This window comes from Schistocerca gregaria, chromosome 5, assembly GCF_023897955.1.
Source record: "Schistocerca gregaria isolate iqSchGreg1 chromosome 5, iqSchGreg1.2, whole genome shotgun sequence".
Lineage (NCBI taxonomy): Eukaryota > Metazoa > Arthropoda > Insecta > Orthoptera > Acrididae > Schistocerca > Schistocerca gregaria.
In genome coordinates this window covers 46,922,031-46,943,311 of record NC_064924.1, presented here as the reverse complement: position 1 = coordinate 46,943,311, position 21,281 = coordinate 46,922,031, and the positions used below count along the sequence as shown (strand labels likewise).

The following is a 21,281-nucleotide window of genomic DNA, read 5'->3' as shown; positions in this document are numbered from 1 at the left end:
GACCACAGCAGTTGAGTCCCGTAGTGCTCAGAGCCATTTGAACCATTTTTTGAACACACACACAGTCATTCGTGTGGCATAAAATAATGTTAACCACAATAAGCTAACATTCCCAGTCGTAAATTTTCAATGCTGATAACTTTATGCATTAGGTTCGTATGCTTCCGGGTGACAAACTGCTGCAAATGCCTGGATGGTACCTCTGAAAGTGCACGGCCGACTTCCTTCCCCATCCTTCCGTACACCGATGACCACGCTGTCTGGTCTCCTTCCCCAAAAACAACCAACCAACCAACCAACAAACGGCTAAAGAAAAATAGTTATTGTGCGAAATGCAGAAATTCGCAACAGCATGTGCTAACAAGGTATATATATATATATATATATATATATATATATATATATATATATATATATATATATATAAAATTTGTGTTTTCAGGTTTGTGAATACTTTCCTTAAGAATTGAAATTCTATATGTAGAGCACTAAAGACCAATTTTCTTGTTATTTAACAGAAAGAAAATAACGAGAACCACTAATTATGCTGTAACTTCAGCGAAACATTTCTTGGTAAAACGGAGAATCTGTCCATAAACAAAATGAAATAATCTGAATTTACTTGTCATTATGTTTTATTATATGTGCGATCGATTATGGAAGACAACGGTGTTCCATCAAGTGTAGCTCCTTCAGGGCATTCATAGTTTTGCACCAACAATGTTCTGACTCCAAATTCACACATGGAAAACGGTCAATAAATGTTTCCAAAAATGATGAGAAAATTCTTCACTTAATACGTTCTGTAAGTAATAAAACATATATCTTGTTTACCCATGAACGGCATCAACTCTACAAAAGCGTATATCTAAGAAAATGCACGAAGAAAGAGGTTGTTTCTCTGCAGTTGCTTTTGTTCATGATGGATAGGTGGTGATATCAGTGGATCTGCCTCGTGCTACATCTAAATTCAAATCAGTCTATTGAAAGTTTTTGTAATTAATATTCTGAAATTATTCTCGTTGGATATTTGTTTTATTTATTTGGATATGTAGTCCATTGCAACTCCATATGATTAAAGAATTCCGTAAAACAGATGTTCCAAAACAAGAAAGGGCAGTACACAATTGAGTGACTCAACCACATTGAAATTACTACCAAGCTATAGTTCTCACTAAAATACCCCCCTTCTCTCCCCCCTCTTTCTCTTCCCCCCCTCCTCCCCCCACGGGTTACGCAGGTACTCTTGATGTATCCCTCGCACCTTAAATAAATATTGGAATTTGTTGCGGCCGCCCACTTCACACATCGTATCATCCCACTTCACGTCCAACTAACACGGGCTGCCTGCATCACAAAGCGTATATTCACCAGGAAAACCTACGTCGTCTGTGTTGTCAACACAAATATTTATTTACCGCTGGTCACAACACAACACCAGGTCTCCACCAACGGTCGCCACGGACCGCTACCGGTTCGCGGAGTCTGCAAAACAGCTTCCCCATAGGTCGCAGCAAGCCCAGGAACTACTTTGACACGCTAGGCACGTGATCGCAAATAGTTCCGGCAGATACATCCCCCAACGGGCTTTATAAGGCGACACACTGCCGGCTAAGGACAGTTCGACACACCCCTTGGAAGTCTACAGAGATACCACCCCGGCAGACACGGCCAGATGGATCTTCTAGCTGGCACATCTCTTACGGACTTACGGATGGACTTGATATAGTCGATAAGACGCTCGACATTGTACAATTGTTTCATTGTGATATCTCCCCGTGAAGAGACGGGTCTTTCTATTATTATTTGTTATTTGTGACGATGCGCATTTGGGATCGAGTCTTGTTCTTTTGGAGATTGTATTGTTGTTTCGTATTGGTGAGTCCAATAAATTCGCATTTCTATTCTGCTGGTGCAGAAAGATACTTCAAAAGTGCTTCATCTTTCGACGTCTAATCGAAAGTCCTGTCCCACAGATGACACGGAACGCTAGAACGCACCACCACAGCGAAAACTGACGAAGTGCATGAAAGCTTATCTTTCTTGTTGCTGAGGCCAGTATAGAGAAGATGTGATCAGCTGAATACCATTTTAAACGACTTCATAACGCCAGCGACAGAAGGTAGGCCCTGCAATGAATTGCTTGTTCACAGCTGGTTCATGACTGAAGCAGACAGAGTTAGTCGTGTGTGGAAATGAGATACTCCCTCCCCCGTCACTGGTCTATGATAACCGGATTCATCTTCTCAAACCCGCGAATGGGCGTGTAAAATCGTCAATATGCTAACAGCGAAGGATATTCGATTTGTGAACCTCTAAAACTAGTTTACTAAGTCAGCAGGGGGGGGGGGGCTAAAAATCGTTCAAAGGTTGAAACTGAGTTATCGCGTTAAGTTCGCAATTGAAACGACTGTTCGGTAGCACTGCCTCATGTTACGTACGTTCCTGAAAGGTACAGGCTATTCTCTTATCCGGGAAGTTATTGGTTTTCCTAATTTCATGTAATGGAAAAATTTAGAAAAAGATTTATGTTACATCACTCACATACCAGCTTGCGTACTGCATGCGTATAAGTTTTCAAAACTGGCATTAGAAATTGTTTGTTGCAGATGGTCCACCTTCTTGCTAGTTGTCTTTTCGGCTGGAGAATAATTGTTAATATCTCATGCTGCAGTTTTTCTATAAATAAAAAAAAGTAATCTGAATGTTTAAACATCATATCGGTCTGATTGGACGGCTCGTAATATTCTGTTACTTGTTTACCGTTGCCCTATGAGAAACCCACAGAAGCGTAGCCTCTTCGCGTTGCAGTTGCAGTGCGGCACACAGACATCGCAGCCTTGACAAAGGAGGAAACACCTTATCAATCTGTAGAAATTATTACCATGCCATTGAAAGAAAAATTCGACGAAATGCTGAGAAATGAAAGTAGGACGGTAGTTGTTCGGATCCTCGATTTTCCTATGTTGACTGTTATATCCGTTGTTAGTATTTAATATGTGAAGACGATTTTCTACCCATAAATCTATCTTTAGATCTGACGCAACCAGAAAATAATGTAGTAACAAATGAAGGTAAACACTTGACTTCATTACTGGTAGGTTCCAAGTTTTATTGTGTCAAAAAATTATTTCTCTGTTTATGAACCAATGCCTCTATAGCGTAATTTTCTTAGATTTTTTGTAGGACGAAGGGAAGTGTCACAAAGCCAGCCCGTGCCCAAAACGATGGCGTACCCACATAATTGTCCAAATCGGATCAATAAAAAGGAACTGTTTTGTTCATCGACTGGTTTGCTGCACCCACACACAACGTACTCCTGTCTCCCTCACCATCATACGAACCCAGGACCCCCAGATGGGAGTCGGGCACCTCCTGACACGAAGACGGTTCTCATCATCCAGTAGCGCCCATTGCACTCCGGTCCAATGCAGTTCTCCAATGAACAAATAACCAAGAAATACACTCGTCGCCGTCGCATAGCGTTAGCGTCTTTTCTTTACTATTTAAAACTTCCTGGATCTCGAGTTCGATCCAAGCCAATGGATAGATTTTGGATAAAAATCTTCAACAATGGCCACCGAAGATTTCCTCTACAAGAAGTCACCGTTATTCTTTGAAAGAAGCGGAGGGGGTGGGCAGAGGTTCTGGGAACCCTTTTGCCCTTTGTGTAGGAAACTGTTCCTAAAAAGCGGAAGAATCAGCAATGATCTACTGCATGAGAATGTAGAAAGGAAATTAAACTACTAAATTAAAGATAAATGATGTATATAAAATGGTTCAAATGGTTCTGAGCACTATGGGACTTAACTGCTGAGGTCATCAGTCGCCTATAACTTAGAACTACTTAAACCTAACGAACCTAAGGACAACACAAACATCCATGCCCGAGGCAGGATTCGAACCTGCGACCGTAGCGGTCGTGCGGTTACAGACTGCAGCGCCTAGAACCGCTCGGCCACTCCGGCTTGCTGATGTATATCAGCAGGATATATACCCTGTAACTGAAAAAGTGTCATGATAATCTCTCTATTGGTGAACGATTCCTCCCACTCGGATCTCCGAGAGGGGACTTACAAGAGAAAAAAATTAATAACGAACGAAAAGGGAACATTTCATGGGTCACAGCGCGGAATGCCCGAAGTCTGGATGTGGTAGTGAAGCAGAAAGCGAAATGCAAAAGCTCAATCTAGATATGGTGGGGGTCAGTGAAGCAAACGAGGTGATAAGGATATTTGATAAGTTGAATGCAGGATAATACTAACAGCAGGGGAATATAGTACAATGAGAGTAGGATTCGGTATGATTAGAAAAGTAGGGCAGAGAATGAACTACTGCGAAGAACTCAGTGGTAGGATTATTGTCATCAGAATCAACGGTTAAGTAGCGAAAACAACAACAATTAAAGTATATATTCTGCCGCTAATGCAGACTATGAAGATAGGTAGATAGATAGATAGAGAGGGAGGGAGAGAGAGAGAGAGAGAGAGAGAGAGAGAGAGAGAGAGAGAGAGAGAGCGCACAGAAGAGCTGCACAAAAGGCGTATAACTTTTTCGAAACCTCATAATAGCCATCCATTACGACGCACAAATTTGAAAGTTGGTTCAAATATGCTACAACCTTTCTCTGTAACGGTGCAAAAGCATGATGCCCTGTGACGCCACCGTCGAGCTCGACAACGCCCCAAACAGCCAGCTGACACAAAAAATGGTTCAAATGTCTCTGAGCACTAAGGTCATCAGTCGCCTATAACTTAGAACTACTTAAACCTAACGAACCTAAGGACATCACACACATCCATGCCCGAGGCAAGATTCGAATCTGCGACTGCAGCGGTCGCGCGGTTCCAGACTGTAGCGCCTACAACCGCTCGGTCACACCGGCCGGCCCAGCTGACACACGTGCGACAAAAAGGAGTTCATTTGAGATATAAGGTGTGTTAATGACGACTCATTGGCATAAATTTCACCATAATTCTGTCCGACCCCATCATGGATGTGTTACTTGCCCACATTTTATCCCTTCTTTTGGCCTTTCTGTGATGGAGGTCAAAACGCGATACCCAGCGTTGAAATGACGTGGTTTTCTTATGTGTGAGTGTCGAAAATATTTCTGACACATCGCCGCTCAGAATCGACTCGGAAAGGGCTCAGGAAATGACTTACCGAGCCTCAACGAAACCCACCCTTCCCTTGGGGTGTTGATTCCCATACGTTTCACCGTCTAAAACGACAGTTCGAAGTGCGATGACATCCTTGACAACATTCGACACTACTGACATTTTCCAGATGATTCAACCCTACTCTAAGGTCATCGCGGGGCTGCAACCCCATTGAATGCGATCTGACCACTTTCAAGTGTACTACGGCACCTAAGGGGCGTCGAAGAGGTTGCCTACAATCAGGCGCTAGAGCAGCCGCTATGTACCACTCATCTGGATGCGTGTTTATACGTCTCTGACAGGTTCATTTGTAACCTGCCCGATAAAGGTGTGTGTATGGGCACTGATAGTGTTAGCGAATTCGGGGATCTTAGAGGAAACATTTGCCGTTTTATTCACGCACGTGTTGATGATGCACCTCTCTGTCATCACGTCACAGGAGGGTGTGGAACAGCAGGGCGAAAAGAACATAAAAACCATTTGCTTCTTTGGATCACGTTCAAATTTAGTCGAATGGCTTTAAATGGATCCTTAGTGGTTCTATTCTGTAAACCAAAGCAAAAGTTGCGATCGCGCAATCCTCCAAAAGAGTCAGATCATTGGAGTTGCAGCGTCACAGTGTCCTTAAACAAGAGTTGAACCGTCTGGGAAATGTCAGCAGTGTCGAACGTTATCAAGAACGTCGTCCAGTTGCTAGTATGTCTCTTCCTGAGCCCTTTCCGTGTCGATTCTGAGCGGCTGTGTGTCAGAAATGTTTTTCTCGGACAATCATAAGCAAACCGCATGATTTCAACGCTAGGTGTCGCGGTTCTGGTCTCTATCGTAGAAAAATGATGCGATAAGTCGTCGGAAGAGGGCGTGTGACGACCTTCCCATCATGTGTCAGGTCCACGATGGCATTGGGCAGAATTGTGGTGCAATTGGATGCCAATGTGACATTATTAAAACATTCTACATCTGATATGAACTCCTGAACTGTGGCCTTTTTTCCAGCGTGTGTCGACACGTTGTTCTTTCAAGGGTTGCTGAACCACAGAGTGACGTCGCATGGGCACCACTCGTTTGCATCATTACACAGGAATGTTGTAGGAACCTTTGAGACAAATTTCAAACTTATTAGCCCCAATGGGAGAGAATTACAGAATTTCAAAAAAGTGGTACTTATTTGCACAATGTAGTGAGTGAGAGAACTCAGCAGGTAACTCAATATTTAAAAGGAGACAAATTAATCGTGAAGCATTAGTACGGGAAGGAGCAGAAGACAAAGTTCCACGATAGGAGGGGATCAGTGATAAGAATTACGGAAGAAAATGACGCTCTGAACTCCGTAAAAAGTTCGGCTAGTAATAGCAAAAGGAGAAAGCACACTTGGAAAAGACGTGGAGACATGCGAATGTACTAGCTGAATGACAATCTAGTGAGACACAGCTTCCGAAATCAAATATTGGATTGTAAGGTGTACTCAGGAACAGGTATAGACTCAGATAACGATCTATTATTAATGAACAACAGGTCGAAGTTAGAGAGATTCGTCAGGAAGAATCGACACATAAAGGGGTGGTGTACTAAAGTATTTAAGATGATAAGGAAAGACATCGCGATAGTGAATACCATACTAGGCAGTGAGCATCCTTAAAAGTTGGACAAATATAGGTACTAGAAAGGTAATTGCGAAGAAATCTCGGATAACAGAAGAAGTAATTGAGTTGACCAAAGGATGAAGGAAATGCAAATATGTGTTGGAGGAGAACGGAATACAACAATATAAGTCAGTTAAGAGTGAAGCAAACAGGAAGCGCAGGGAAGCTAAAGCGGAATGGCTACGGAGGAAACCTGAAAAAATAGAAAATGAAATTGTTGTCGCAACAACAGATTCAGGATGTAGAAAAGTTAAAACAGGTTGTAATGAAATTAATACATACCACATGTCATTTCTATCTTACTATTTTGGTTCTGGTTTATCTTTGTTTCTGACAATCTCTTGAATTATACAAACATCTTGAGTTGGAATGCTTGCATATATGTTTATAAATCTCGAACAGTAATATATATATATATATATATATATATATATATATATATATATATATATTTGCGTTATAAAGAACGTATATTACAAATCCTTTCCGCAAACAAATTGATCGCGCTTGGAATGATCAGTGCATTAAGATCGATTCGCACTGAGTGTCAGCGGAATGGGACTGAGGATGAACTCATAGTCAAATTGTGGTGTGTTCATTCTATGTGGATCGTCAACACGACGTCACTTCGTGCAACGCAGCACCGAACGGTGAATGGCACACAGAAAGTCTGAATACAGTAGCAGAACTGAGGAACTACCAACGGGTGTTCTTGTAGTTCGTATGCTAAATTGCTCAGAAGTGAAATGACAGAAAAGTGTTGAATATGAATGCGAATCCAATACATAGAGCCTTTCTACCATTCATATTTCGGTTTTTTTCTACTGAAGTTCCAAGTAATGTCGAAAATAGCTGTCTCTTTCTTCTTCAGTGTAGATACATTTTACACTGTTAAAATAGTTAATTAATGAAAATTGTTTGATTTTGTTTATGATTCTTCGCAGTTAGAGATCTTATCTCTATTGTGGAAGAATACTCATAGGAAAAATATCCAAGTTGTCATTTAAGCTCGGCAGTGTGTCACGAAAACAATGCGGATAGTTGGCAGAAAATACTACCGATACTTGACTAAAAAAGTAACATCAAAGTTTCTTCCCTAGAAATTTTTGCAATTACATCCCGTTCACACCCGCCTCGTTCAGTAGCTTTGTCAGCCTGTGTGAGTGGTGAGGACCGCCATTTTGAAATTTCCGCCAGTCTGAAATCCATTGTGGAATTTTTCGTCGTTCCGTTCCGTCAAGTGTGAATCGACGAAACTATGGTCTATATCGCTCACTGCGGTCTGCTGCAGAACCTTGGAACATGTCATATACTCACGTGTTATTGCAGTTCTGGAATCCAAGAGTCTTCTCTGTACGAATGAACGTGCATTCCAAAAACATCGATCGTGTGAAACGTGCCTCTCCCTGTTTGTTCACGAGACCCAGAAAGCAATAGATACAGGCGCCCGGGTAAATGCCGTGTTCCTTGACTTCTAGAAAGCGTTCGATACGTTTCCGCGTTGTCACGTAATGAATAAAATAGGAGCGTGCGGAGTATGAGACCAGCTACGTGATTGGGTTGAAGATTTACTGGCAAGGAGCACACGTAATATCATTAACGAAGTGAAATATTCAGACTTGAAAGTAACTTCGGATGTATCCCAAGAGATTGTTAAAGGACCCTTATTTTTTATAACACATATATAAATAACCTAGAGGATAACGTCGGAAAGCTTTTCGCTGGTGATTGTGTTGTACATAGGCAAATCGCAACGCTAGGAAATTGTTGCGAAATGCGGGAAAATCTGCAGACGCTCGACGCTTGTTTCACAGGGATAAGCGCCTGGCCCTCAATATGTTCAAATGTAACGCCATGCGCACAAATGACAGAAAGACCCATTATTACATTGGAAGACGATTACAGAACAGTCACTGGTAGCAATGGTGTCCATAAAATGTCCAGGAGTGTGCCCACAAAGCGATGTAAAGTGAAGCGATGAGATACTCGTAAACCTGATTATAGGTAAGAAGGTGGCAAACTGAGATTTATTGGACAAATCCTGGGGAAGTGTAGCCCTTTTATAAATCAGGTAATTCAAAAACTCTCACTTGACCAAAGTCTTGAATATTGCTCGTCAGTTTGGAATAGATTGATAGGGGAAATAGAGCAAATCCAAAGAAGAGCAGCACTTTTCCTTATAGATTAGTTAGTTAGTTTATTTCCTCCAGAGACCAAATTCTCGTTAAACATTATGATGAGGAACGTGTTAACAGAACAAATATGGAACGTTTGTACACAACAAAATGCGACAGTACCGTTTACATTTTATTTAAATGACTAATTACCGCTACTCCTCTAGGGTAAGGAAGAAGTAATTGTTAAGGAGAAAACTCTTTTTTACCTACATTTGAAAACATTTCTGGTATTTGCGAGAAAGTTTATTTCCGTGGTTAAATTGTAAAAGAGTTTTATAGATGCAAATTTAATCCCTTTCTGTGCCAAAGTAAGGCTGATTAAAAGGGTAAGGCAGATCATTCTTCCTTGTAGTGTAGGTACATGTGAATATTCCTGTTACTCTTCAACTTATAAGGTAAATATTTCAACTGCAGGATTCGTATTTGAGCGAAATATAAGTGCTGGACTCGTCGTGTGTTGCTGATTGTAGTGGTGGTGGTCTCTAGTTGAAGAAATGACTAGTTTTCGTAGTATAAAGATAATATGATTTGTGAACTGTACGTCCCTGTTGCGCGCGGCTACACCACTGACAGCGCTACCTGCTGTATGATAGTGTGAGATGGGGCTTTTGCGGTTCGTTGATCCAAGAAGTTCCCACAGCTGTTGTCGTGCAGAAGGAACAAGCCGTATTTTGACAGTGCCTGTTTACACATCCTAGATCATTCCGACTTCATGCTGTCAAATGTTCTGCTATCTTTAAAGTACAATAGTTCAAATGGCTCTGAGCACTATGGGACTTAACTTCTAAGGTCATCAGTCCCCTAGATCTTAGAACTATTTAAACCTAACTAGTCTAAGGACATCACACACATCCATGCCCGAGGCAGGATTCGAACCTGCAACCGTAGCAGTCAAGCGGTTCCAGACTGTAGCGCCCAGAAGCGCACGGCCACCCTGGCCGGCAAAGTACAATAGCGATGTATTTTCGATCGTACTGTTAGCACATTTATTCTTCTAGTGAGAAGTTTTCACTTTAATATTATGCATCACATCAGGCCAATTCACGTCTTCAACATTTTACGAAACTATGTGGCACTGTCAACAATGTATTGAAATATGATGGAACGAAAATAATCAGTTTTCAAAATAGGTAATAAAACTGGATAATAATATATTTAATCACCAAGCTGCGGCAGGAGAAAACACTATCGAAAATGTATTGAAATTTACGAGCCAGTGGAAGGAAGAGGGGTGAAGGAAAAGGAGGAGTGGTACGATGTAGGACATGAGGGTTGTTCGCAAAAGTCGGCCAAAACCACGGGTGAAGGGAGACGTGTACAGGATGGGATAGGGAGGAACGACTTCTTTCCTTCTCATGCCGTCCGGTAAGTTTCCCTTAACCCGGGGTTCTAGGCGAGTTTTCCGAACTTCCCATTTTCTGCATCTAACTAGTCATTGTCCTTCACCCGTCTTCCATCCTTTTCAACCCTTCTGCCAGAGGAAGCAGCCCCAGGCTCCAAAAGCTTACAAATTTCACCACCTTTTTACATGTGTGTAATACTGAAGCCGTTTGGTGACTAGTTTTTTTATTATGAAGTTACATTATGTAATGTGATAGAAAATGGAAGTGGAGACATTTTTTTGGGGGGGGGGGATACTCTATTCTAAATCATTAATGATACGTTTTCTGGAGAAATATATTTGACATAGATGATATATTAAATATTGACGATGGGACTACCTCTGAGAATAAACAGCAGCAATTGAAAGTGGGAATGAAGAAGGTTATTCTACAAGCGAATAATGAACAGTAATCATTAAACGGAGCTAAACGAAACGCACTGACAGAAACACTACAGTCAGGTATAAGAAAATATATATGCATATGCAGAAGAGTTGAAAAGGAAGCATAATAGAAAACATGTATTGGCGGCCGCAAGGAAATTTAATTATGGAAGGAACGTAGTTAATAAGGAGATTAATTTTGAACAACCCCTCCCAAGTCGTATAAGTATTGTTTAATAACAAAGAAATTGTTTTAAAATTTAAAAAATAGGGGATTCGTTTTGAACTGATTGTCCATTATTACAATTTACATAATTTGGCCACTTTTTCTGCCGAGAAACAATTGTAGGTGCCTTGCGTCGAGAACATTTGTAGACAGGTGTAAAAGAGGAAACCGCATTCGTTCACGAAAAATAACAAGACTTGTTTCTGTGAAAGAAATGAAGGACGAAGAAAGAAAGACATAATGAAGTCTGCTGCAGAGTATGTACACAAAGTCAATGCCTTAATCGCAGGTGAAAGGTGTAGTGGAAACAATATTTTCAATACAGGCTAATCGCGATTTCAGTATGAAATGGAAACTGAAGCAACATTATCGAATGCAGGAAAAAAGCACGCATATGCTGTGGTGAAATTTGTTTCATCTGTATCACATTCTTGTACCGCCCAGCTTTTTCATATGCCATTGCTGGATTTATTGGTACAAAGACATACATTTCTTTTCAAGAACAGAATGGAAGATTCGAACCAAGGGGAGACGGCCAATAACGCGGAAAACTCCTTTTAACACTGTTGTTGATGCTAGTACCTCTGCTGCCCTTACACTGAACCATGTTATACGTTGGTTAAAAAATGTTTTCATTCCGTATTTAAAAGACAACATCTTATTGTTCCTTCACTCTTGGACTGGGCAAACCAGTGGAGCTATATTTCAAGAACCTGAAATTCAAAAATCTTTAAATGGGAAACGTATTCGCACAGAAATAATCACCCCTCCCCCCATCAAATTACCACTAAATATACCCAGACTTTAGACGTCTACTTTTTCAGGCTATATAAACTTATAGTTCGCAAGTTTGAAAATTGCATTAAAAATAAATTTATTTTGGGGTCATCGCAAGATACATTACATGACCGACTATTAGTGATGAACTCATGCTCATTGACTGATCAACCAAACGTGAATAATACCAAATATAAACGCAAAACATTTTGCAACACCAAAATCACGTTTTTTTTTAAATCACGGAATGTGTTAACTTGCCGACGAAATTCACATTTACATCGATTGGTTTGCAGATGACAAGCTGTAAGTACAGGACACCACACAGATGGTCCTGCAAAGTCATAGAATGTGAAACCACAGTAAGAAGAGAAACGAACAAAAAGTTCTTTAGGCCTCACTTTGTTACAACTTAAAATATGTCCAATTTTTACTGTTTTCAATAAATAAAACCCACTGAGGATGTCACAGAGGTGCCGAAACTTATTTGAGTAACAAGAAAAAAACAATGTTTTTGCATAAAGGCGGATTTATATCCAATAATACACCAATATAGAAATGCCATTTTACAACAGGTAAATACAAGTCCGTATTTGTGGAAACGTTATATCTTATACTGATTGTGAATGAATTTAAACTTTGACGGTATAATTAGGCATGTATTTAAGTGTATGTAGTATGCGAGCTAAAAGATGAAAATAAATGTACCCGTTAGTGTTTAAACAATCTTTTCCATTACGTATTTTGGAATATATCGCCGAGTTTACTCGAAAACTAGCATTGCTTTAACATATCTTTGCCATTGCATTCACCGACACGAAGGAGTCCTGAGTTTCACCCAAATACGACTCATACCTTGTTAGATGGATTTTTGATAGCAAATTTCTCAAATAAATAAATGTATTGTGAGGCTGTGGTTAATAATCCCAGCTGCTTAAAGAAACACGCCAACGGCCTTGCCGCAGTGGTAACACCGGCTCCCGTCGGATCACCGAAGTTAGTGCTGTCGGGCTTGCCTAGTACTTGAATGGGTGACCGCCCGGGTCCGCCGGGTGCTGTTGGCAAGCGGGGTGCACTCAGCCCTTGTGAGGCAAGCTGAGGAGCTACTTGACTGAGAAGTAGCGGCACCCGTCACGGAAACTGACAATGGCCATAAGAGCGGTGTGCTGACAACATACCCCGCTGTATCCGCACCCGGTGACGCCTAAGGGCTGTGCATGACACGGCGTCCGGGCGGTTCCGTTGGGCCTTCAGGGGCTGATCCGACGGAGAAATTGGTTAAGATCGAATATCAATCGTTAGCAAGTAGATTTCTGAAAGCATCTGTTTGGTGTGTAGCCTTGTACGTAAGTGAAATGCGGACGATAAGCAGTTCAGACCAGGCTGTTCCAACTGAGCTCCAGGGAGCCGGAGCACTCCGGAGCGCTCACTGCAGCAGCACGGAGCCCGCGTTCAGGGGGAATCGACCTCACTGCCCCTTGGCCGCGTGCAGCCGCAACTGACGCAATAATCCGTGTTGAATGACAGCTATGACTAGCCGCGGAAGCCCTTTACCTCTATTGGAGGATACCTTTCTATTCATTGATGGTCGTCCGCAGTGTCTTGGATGTCATAAAGTATTTAATTCTGCGAAGAGGTACAATATACAACGACATTATACACGTCTTCATGCAGCGCACTACGATCAGGTAGAAGGCGTTGCACGCAGAGAACTGATAGCCAGCTTTAAGAACGACATACCAGGAGACGTAAGTTTAAAAACGGTTTGGTAATACGAAGAGTATCAAAACATGCAACATCGTTTGTGTTCTGTAATGCGTTTATAATTTTCAGGTGAATGAAAGCGGAGAAAACACTACTGAATCTGCAATTCGAGCAAGCTACAGGGTCGCTCACATCATTGCGAGGAGTGGCAAGCCGTTTTCGGTGGGACCAATCGTAAAATCGTGCATGGTAGCAGTTGCAGGATGTATGTTTCCAAGGGGGGTGAAGGCAGTTGAAGGGGTTTGCCTGTCGAAGTAAACAATATCTCGTCGAATCCTGGACATGGCAGCGGATTTAGAGACATAGCTCATGAAAAAGGTGGAGCGCTTTGTTGCATTTTCACTAGCGCCTGACGAAAGCACCGACATATCGGACTGTGCTCAGCTTGCAGTCTTTGTGCGAGGTGTCGACATGGAGCTGCAAGTAGCCGAAGAACTCTTGGATGTGGTACCACTCGATTACACCGCAACAGGGCGTGACATTTTTTAAGCTGTTTGTGAATCAGTGGACAATATGAATTTGCAGTGGGATAAGCTCCATTCTGTAGCGACAGACGGTGCACCACAAATGATCGGGCGTCACCAAGGTTTTGTTTCTCGTTTGAAAAATAAACTTAGAGACGAATTCGGGAAAGACATTTTGACTCTTTATTGTTTTATTCGCCAAGTACTGCGTGCTGAAACAGTGGAGCTAGGTGGCGTAATGAAAGATGTCGCGAAGTGTGTGAATTTTTTGCGGCGTCACGGTATGAATCATCGCCAACTCAAAGTATTCCTGAATGATATGGAAGCGGAGTATGGGGATATACCTTACCACAGTACAGTTCGTTGGCTGAGTCGGGGAATAGTTCCTCATGTTTTCTTTGCCATTCGTGAGGATATATCCCTTTTTCTCGAAACGAAGGGGAAAGAAATGCGTTGACTGAAAGATATAAAATGGATATCAGACCTGGCGATCCTAGCTGACATAACTACGCATCTGAATAATATAAATCTGTCACTGCAGGACAAAGGGCAGCTAATCTTTGACATGTACGACCAGATCAAAGCGTTCATGGTAACGTTACATTTATTTGAGAGGCAGATCAGTAATGGTCATTTAACGTTCTTCAAACGGCTTGCCAATTTAAAACTACCTAAAGATAATACTTTCGGCGATTACGAAGCAAAGTTAAACCAGTTCATCACGTCGTTTGAAACACAATTCCGAGACCTCACTAGTTTGGAAATGTAACTTGAGGTGTTCAGCACTCCTTTTTCAGTTTCCTCCGATGACTTGTCATCGTCAATTCAATTGGAGATTATTGATTTGCAAAATTCAACTGTGTTGAAAGAGAGGTACTACAACACGTTGGATCTGTCACGATTGTATTGTTCATTACAGCAAAAAACATTTCCCAAGCTTCACAACAATGCAGATTGGTTTTATTCAGGATACCAGTTCACCATATTATTTTCCACTCTTTTAGTTAGAAAACTATATTTTTCAGCATAATCAATGCGACGCCTTTACTCCACCTTGCTGGGAGGGCCTGTATGTCCGCATGCTACCACTGTACTGGTCGATGTCGGAGCCGATGTCTTGCTGCATTAATAAGCTCTTCATAATCCACCTACCGCCTTCAGCGGAGAGCATCCTTCATTGGGCCAAGTAGATGGAAGCCGGAATGTGCGGGGTCCGGGCTGTAGGATTGATAAGAAAGAACAGTCCAGTGAAGCTGTGTGAGCTCGTTTCGAATGACAGTGTTACCAACAGAGACATCCAGTTGCGCAGCGAGGTGTTTCATTGTGATCTGGCGATCACCTCGGATCAGGGTGTCCGCACATTCGAACACTGCAGGAGTCACAGCTGTGTGCAGCCGGCCGGCCGCGGGAGTTCGGCAGGTTTCCGCGCCCATCTTGCGATAATGACAGACGCTTCACTCAATGTCTCACCGTGCTTCTCTTCACTGCGAGGTCTTCGTAGACATTCTGCAAGCGCCTGTGCATCTCTGCAATGCTCTCGTTTTCCGACAAAAACAACTAAGTGACAGCTCTCTGTTTGGAACGCACCTCCGTTACAGACGCCATTTTGAAAGGTAAGAGCCGCAACCTATAGCGGCTGCTAGGGGAATGCTTCACAAGTTTTTTAACCTAAATCGGTCGAGAGAAAAATGCATAGCATTACCTATTGAACGCTTCTGATGAAAGTATTTTCGTTCGGACATGCCGTTCTCGAGAATGGAAAGAGCTGCTGGGACAAAGTCACAAACATTGAGGCAATTGACAAGTCGGAAAGCAGCATAAAGAGAAGGCTGAAAACTTGTCCAGTGTGTACATGTTTAGAGAATTCTTAATTCCAGCCGCAATCATCCTATTTTCTTGCCATGTTTTTTTTTCTACAACTACCAACTACATCTACATCTATACGCGTTAGGGTTTGTGACGAAGGGTACTTCTGATACCACCACATATTCCCGTATTCCCTGTCCCATTCGTGAATGGTACAGAGGAAGAATGATTGTAAGTAAACCTCACTATTACTTCTGATTTCTCGGATTTTCTCGTTGTGGTCATTTCTCGAGAGCTATGCGAGAGAAAGTACTGTATTGCTAGGTTCTCGCGGAAACGTACTTTTTAGGAATTTCAGTAGTAAATCTCACAACCATGCACAATGATCTCAGAAGTTAAGTCCCATCGTGCTCAGAGCCATTCGAACCATTTGAACCACTTGAGTTTGTTGGGCATGTCTGTGATTCTCTTGAGCCGACTAAACGATCCCGAGACGAAGCGCGCCGCCCTCTTTTGGGTCTTACCTATATCTTCTATTAATCCAATTTGCTAAGGCTCCAAGACCAGTGAGCAGTACTAAAAAAGGCATTGAACTCGTGTTCTCTAAGCTACCTCCTTCGGAGATGAATTACATTCCTGTGAGTCTCAGCCTAGCATTTACCCAGACTTTGTTTTATCCACTTTAGGTCACTCCGGACGCTTAGTCCTAGCTCTTTTAGATAGTTACTAAGTCCAGTGATCTGCCGCCAATAGTGCAGTCGAACAATAGTGGGCGTCTTCGCCTATTTAGGGTAGTAGAACAGACTGTTCAAGGAGCTGGTAGTAGTTCGGAGGATCTCCCAGTTGGAAATAACTGAAACGCGATTTCCAGTTCCTGTCTACCAAGAGAAACCTCCCGAAACGTTTGTTTGGAACGGGAGTGTTGGAAATATTTGTAATTTAAATAAAAAAATCTTTGTGAATCAGCTTTGCTTCTATTTTGTGGGATTCATTTGTGATTTCTACTGTGAGATCCTTTTTTGTATAATATCGGATGCATATTCTGTCATTAAACTTTTATCTTAACATAAGGTTTGCGGTTGGAGAGGGTTTATGTTCATTGTTCCTCGCCCCTCTGTGTGTTCTCTCTATATATTTTGTTCGGTTACTTAACCACTCGAATTAAGTGTGCCACCTGCCTAATGTGCATGGCAAATGCGTAAAGACATATCTTAGACTACTCCATGCATCAGTTCTAAGGCATCAAGGAATATACAGTGTACGATACTGAGCATTTTGGTTATGCGAAGCAGATACCTCTCTTTGAACTGGCAATATTTGACGGAAGAATTTCTTTTGGTTGTTGTTTGCCATTTGCTTAACTACAATATGTTCCGTAGAAAGTTCATCTTTTATCATTTTTGGAATAGGCAAACACAGTTCTACGGAAAAATAGTAAATGTTCATGCTGGTAGTAATGTTTTTATTGTATAACTTCTGCTAAATACATCATCAGAAACGTGGTGTTTAAAAAAAAAAGATTTAAATTATTTTAAACGGAAGTTTATTGCATAATACTCATTTTTAATCTTGCTGATTGTAACTGTATGATCGACTTCACTACAACATTTTACTTAAAGACATACAGTAAACTGTAAATTATAATGTAAACCATCTTCCACCATAAATTAGAATTTAACTTCAAGAAGGAAAACCATGTTTTATTTAATGTAAATTGTAATTTTTTTAAAAAAATGTTAGCGCTTATTATAACTCACTATTGCTTGGAAAATTTATCATAATTCTAAAAGTTTTGACCTAGTGATTTATCGTGCCAAGCCGTAACCTATAAATACCCTCATACCATGCCATAGAGTTTGTTAGTAAGTTAAACAACGAAGCACAATATAAGAATGACTTCAAAACCAGCATTTTGGTCTTTCATCACAATTTGACTCTTGGAAGGGCAACGAAGTTTCATAATCTGTATTCAGTACAAAAGTTAAATAAACGTATATATTACTTATAACAGCTCCTTTTCAAAAATGAAATCAGAAAGTGACAAAATATTATTATTATTATTGTTGTTGTTGTTGTTAGAAGGGCACTGATATCAGATAAAGACAAAGTGTTTTATGAAATGTATATTGGTACATATCTTTTATTTACACATGAATTGGAAATAATATTTACAATATGTCGGTAACATTTGCTTAGTTTGGAAAGAAGCTTTACACAGTCGAGGTGTCTTTTATTGAGAACGCATGACCGTACCTGCCGTGAGAATGCGTCGACCAGCAGATGTGTTCGGTAAGCCAGAATTTACATTTTGCGAAGATTTTCTAATTTTTCTCAGAGAAATGTTAGTACTCCAGGTGTCTAGCCTCCGCCCTCGTTAAGACAAGACGATAACGTCTAACGTAAGTTTTTATTGTTCGCTGAGACGTTGCTGCACATAATGATTTCACACTTTCCTTTTGACATTATACATAGACGTAGACTGAAGTAACTTGAAATTAATCGATAAGCACAACAGTACGGTGTTTTTTGACGAAGACAAGGAGCGACGGTTCCATTGCAGATAGGCCCTCTTCCGTTCAACCTTGCAGATTTTATTACCGCTCTTGGTCCGCGCATACCTCGTTTGCTTGTTTTATGAGGGCACTTGTGATCAGCGAAACGGCCACAAGCGCCGTTGCTTAAAAAATACGCTGGGGTGACGAAACGCGATCATAAAGCTCCGAGCTGGTGCCGGTGGGCGTGACAAGTAGCAGCGGTATGTTAGAGGCCACTTCTAGTCTTCGTGTCGTCATCGTGAAAAGTAACTACTATACCATTAGAGCTAGTGTGTTGACGCCTTTAATCAACACTTGACGACTCGTAGAGAGGTTGTAAAAATGCACATGTTTTACTACTTTATTTTCAGATGGCTTTGGTTTTATTCAGTTTCACAAAACTTGTTCGACATTGTTAGTTTTTAGGGGCTATTCGAAGTTTACAATGGTTAGTCGGAAATAGTAGTGGTTACATACGGAGAATCTGCTGCGACGTAACTGAGTGTCACAGGATTGAAACTTCACAATGGAATATACTGACTGCTTCATACAGCTATACGTTTAATAGACACATTAAAAAAAATTTTGCAACACTTCCGCTCTTTGAGTTCTGGAACCTGTACAGAAAATTGGAATAGAGATCAACATAAACAACATTTCCGCCCTTTTTATAGCTCATGAAAAACCACACATTGCATGGTGTCCCACCATACAGCGAGACCTTCAGAGGTGGTGGTTCAGATTGCTGTACCCACCGGTACCTCTAATACGCTCTTGCATTGATGCATGCCTGTATTCGTCCTGGCATACTATCCACAAGTTCATCAAGGCACTGTTGGTCCAGACTGTCCCACTTCTCAACGGCGATTCGGCGTCGATCCCTCAGAGTAGTTGGTGGGTCACGTCGTCCATAAACAGCCCTTTGCAATCTACCCCAGGCATGTTCGAAAGGGTTCATGTCTGGAGAACATGCTGGCCACGCTAGTCGAGCGATGTCGTTATCCTGATGGAAGTCATTCACAAGCTGTGCACAATGAGGGCGAAATTGTCTTCCATGAAGACGAATGTCTTGCTAATATGCTGCCGATATGGTTTTACTATCGGGCGGAGGATGGGATTCCCGTATCGTACAGCCGTTACGGTGCCTTCCATGATTACTAGTAGAGTACGTCGGTCCCACATAATGCCACCCCATAACAGCAGGGAAACTGCACGTTGCTGCACTCGTTGGGCAGTGTGTCTTAGCGTTCAGCCTGACCGGGTTGCCTCCAAATACGTCTCTGACGATTGTCTGGTTGAAGGCATATGCGACGTTCATCGGTGAAGAGAACGTGATGTCAATCCTGAGCGGTCCCATTCGGCATGTTGTTGGGCCCATCTGTACCGCGCTGCATGGTGTCGTGGTTGCAAAGATGGACCTCGCTATGGACTTCGGGAGTGAAGTTGCGTACAGTTTAAGTCGTAACACGACGCCCTGTGGCTGCACAGAGAGCATTATTCAACTTGGTGGCGTTGCTGTCAGGATTCCTCTGAGCCATAATCCTTAAGTAACGATTATCCACTGCAGTAGTAGCCCTTGTGCGGCCTGAGCGAGGCATGTTATCGACAGTTCCTGTCTCCCTGTATCTCCTCAATGTCCGAACAACATCACTTTGGTTCACTCCGAGACGCCAGGATACTTCCCTTGCTGAGAGGCCTTCCTGGAACAAAGTTACTATGAGGACGCGATCAAACCGCAATATTGACCGTGTAAGTATGTTTGAACTGCAGACAACATGAGCCGTGTACCTCCTTCCTGGTGGAATGACTGGAACTGTTCGCCTCTTGGACCGCCTCCGCCTAATAGACGTTGCTCATGCATGGTTGTTTACATCTTTGGGCGGGTTTAGTGACAACTCTGAACAGTCAAAGGGTCTGTGTCTGTGATACAATATCCACAGTCAACGTCCATCTTGAGGAGTTCTGGGAACCGGGGTGATGTAAATTTTTTTTTTATATGTTTAATATTTAGCTGGCTGGGCAAAGGCTTTTGCTTACTAGTAATATACTCATGCAGTTGCATGTGATCGTTCGGTGAAGTGCGATAGAAAACCTCACGGTCTAAATTAAAATGAAAACAACAACAATATCACAAGGCACCTCTAGAGCAATGAACCACGCTACGCAACCCAATTAAAGGGTCCTTTTTTTCGAAACCCCGTGAATGTTTCCCACTGTGACGCAGAAATTTGACTCGAAGCTGCTTACAATCTTTCTCTGAAAAGCGCAAATATGTGGCGCCTTGCAACGTCACCCTCGAACTTGGTGACGCTTCAAATAGGTAGGTGTCGAGACATGGGAAAAGGCCAGAGCGCAGACCTTCATGAGAGGTGTAAGGTAGGTTAATCGTTCCACGTTGACACCAAATTCCACGAAAATGTCCGCCTGCTTTGCTGTGTGGTAACGTGTTCGCCTCCCATGCAACCGGGACCGGGTTCGATTCCCGGCCGGGGTGGAAATTTTCTCCGCTCGGGATCTGGGTGTTGTGTTGTCTTAATCATCATTTCATACTCATCACCGGCGCCCAAGTCGCTCATTGTGTCGTCGACTGAATCATGACTTGCACTTGGCGGCAGAACTTCCCCGAATGGGGCCTCCCGGCTAACGATGCTACACGCTCATTTCCAATTTTTCCACCAAAATTCAGCCTAACGCCACCATGGACATCTCACACTGCTGGAAGGTCGTCAAGCCCTCTCTTACTCACATTTCTCCCCTGCTTTTGACGCCTCTGCGACGGTCAGAACCGCGACGCACAGCGTTAAAATCACGGCGTTTCCTTATGGGTAGCCGAGGAAAATATTTCAGACACACAGCCGCCCAGAATCGACACGGAATGACCTTAGAGTGTGGCATAAAGGCCGTCAACGGAACCACCCCTTCTCTTGGGGCGCTGATTACCACACATTTCGTGGTCGAAAGCGACA

General features: G+C 42.2%; 1 protein-coding gene across 2 annotated transcripts in view; it reads left to right on the top strand.

Annotated features, from left to right (window-relative positions):
• LOC126273462 (junctophilin-1) overlaps window positions 1–21,281 on the top strand; it is an 815,451-nt gene that overhangs the window by 464,592 nt on the left and 329,578 nt on the right. The gene's annotated exons all lie outside the window — the stretch shown is intronic.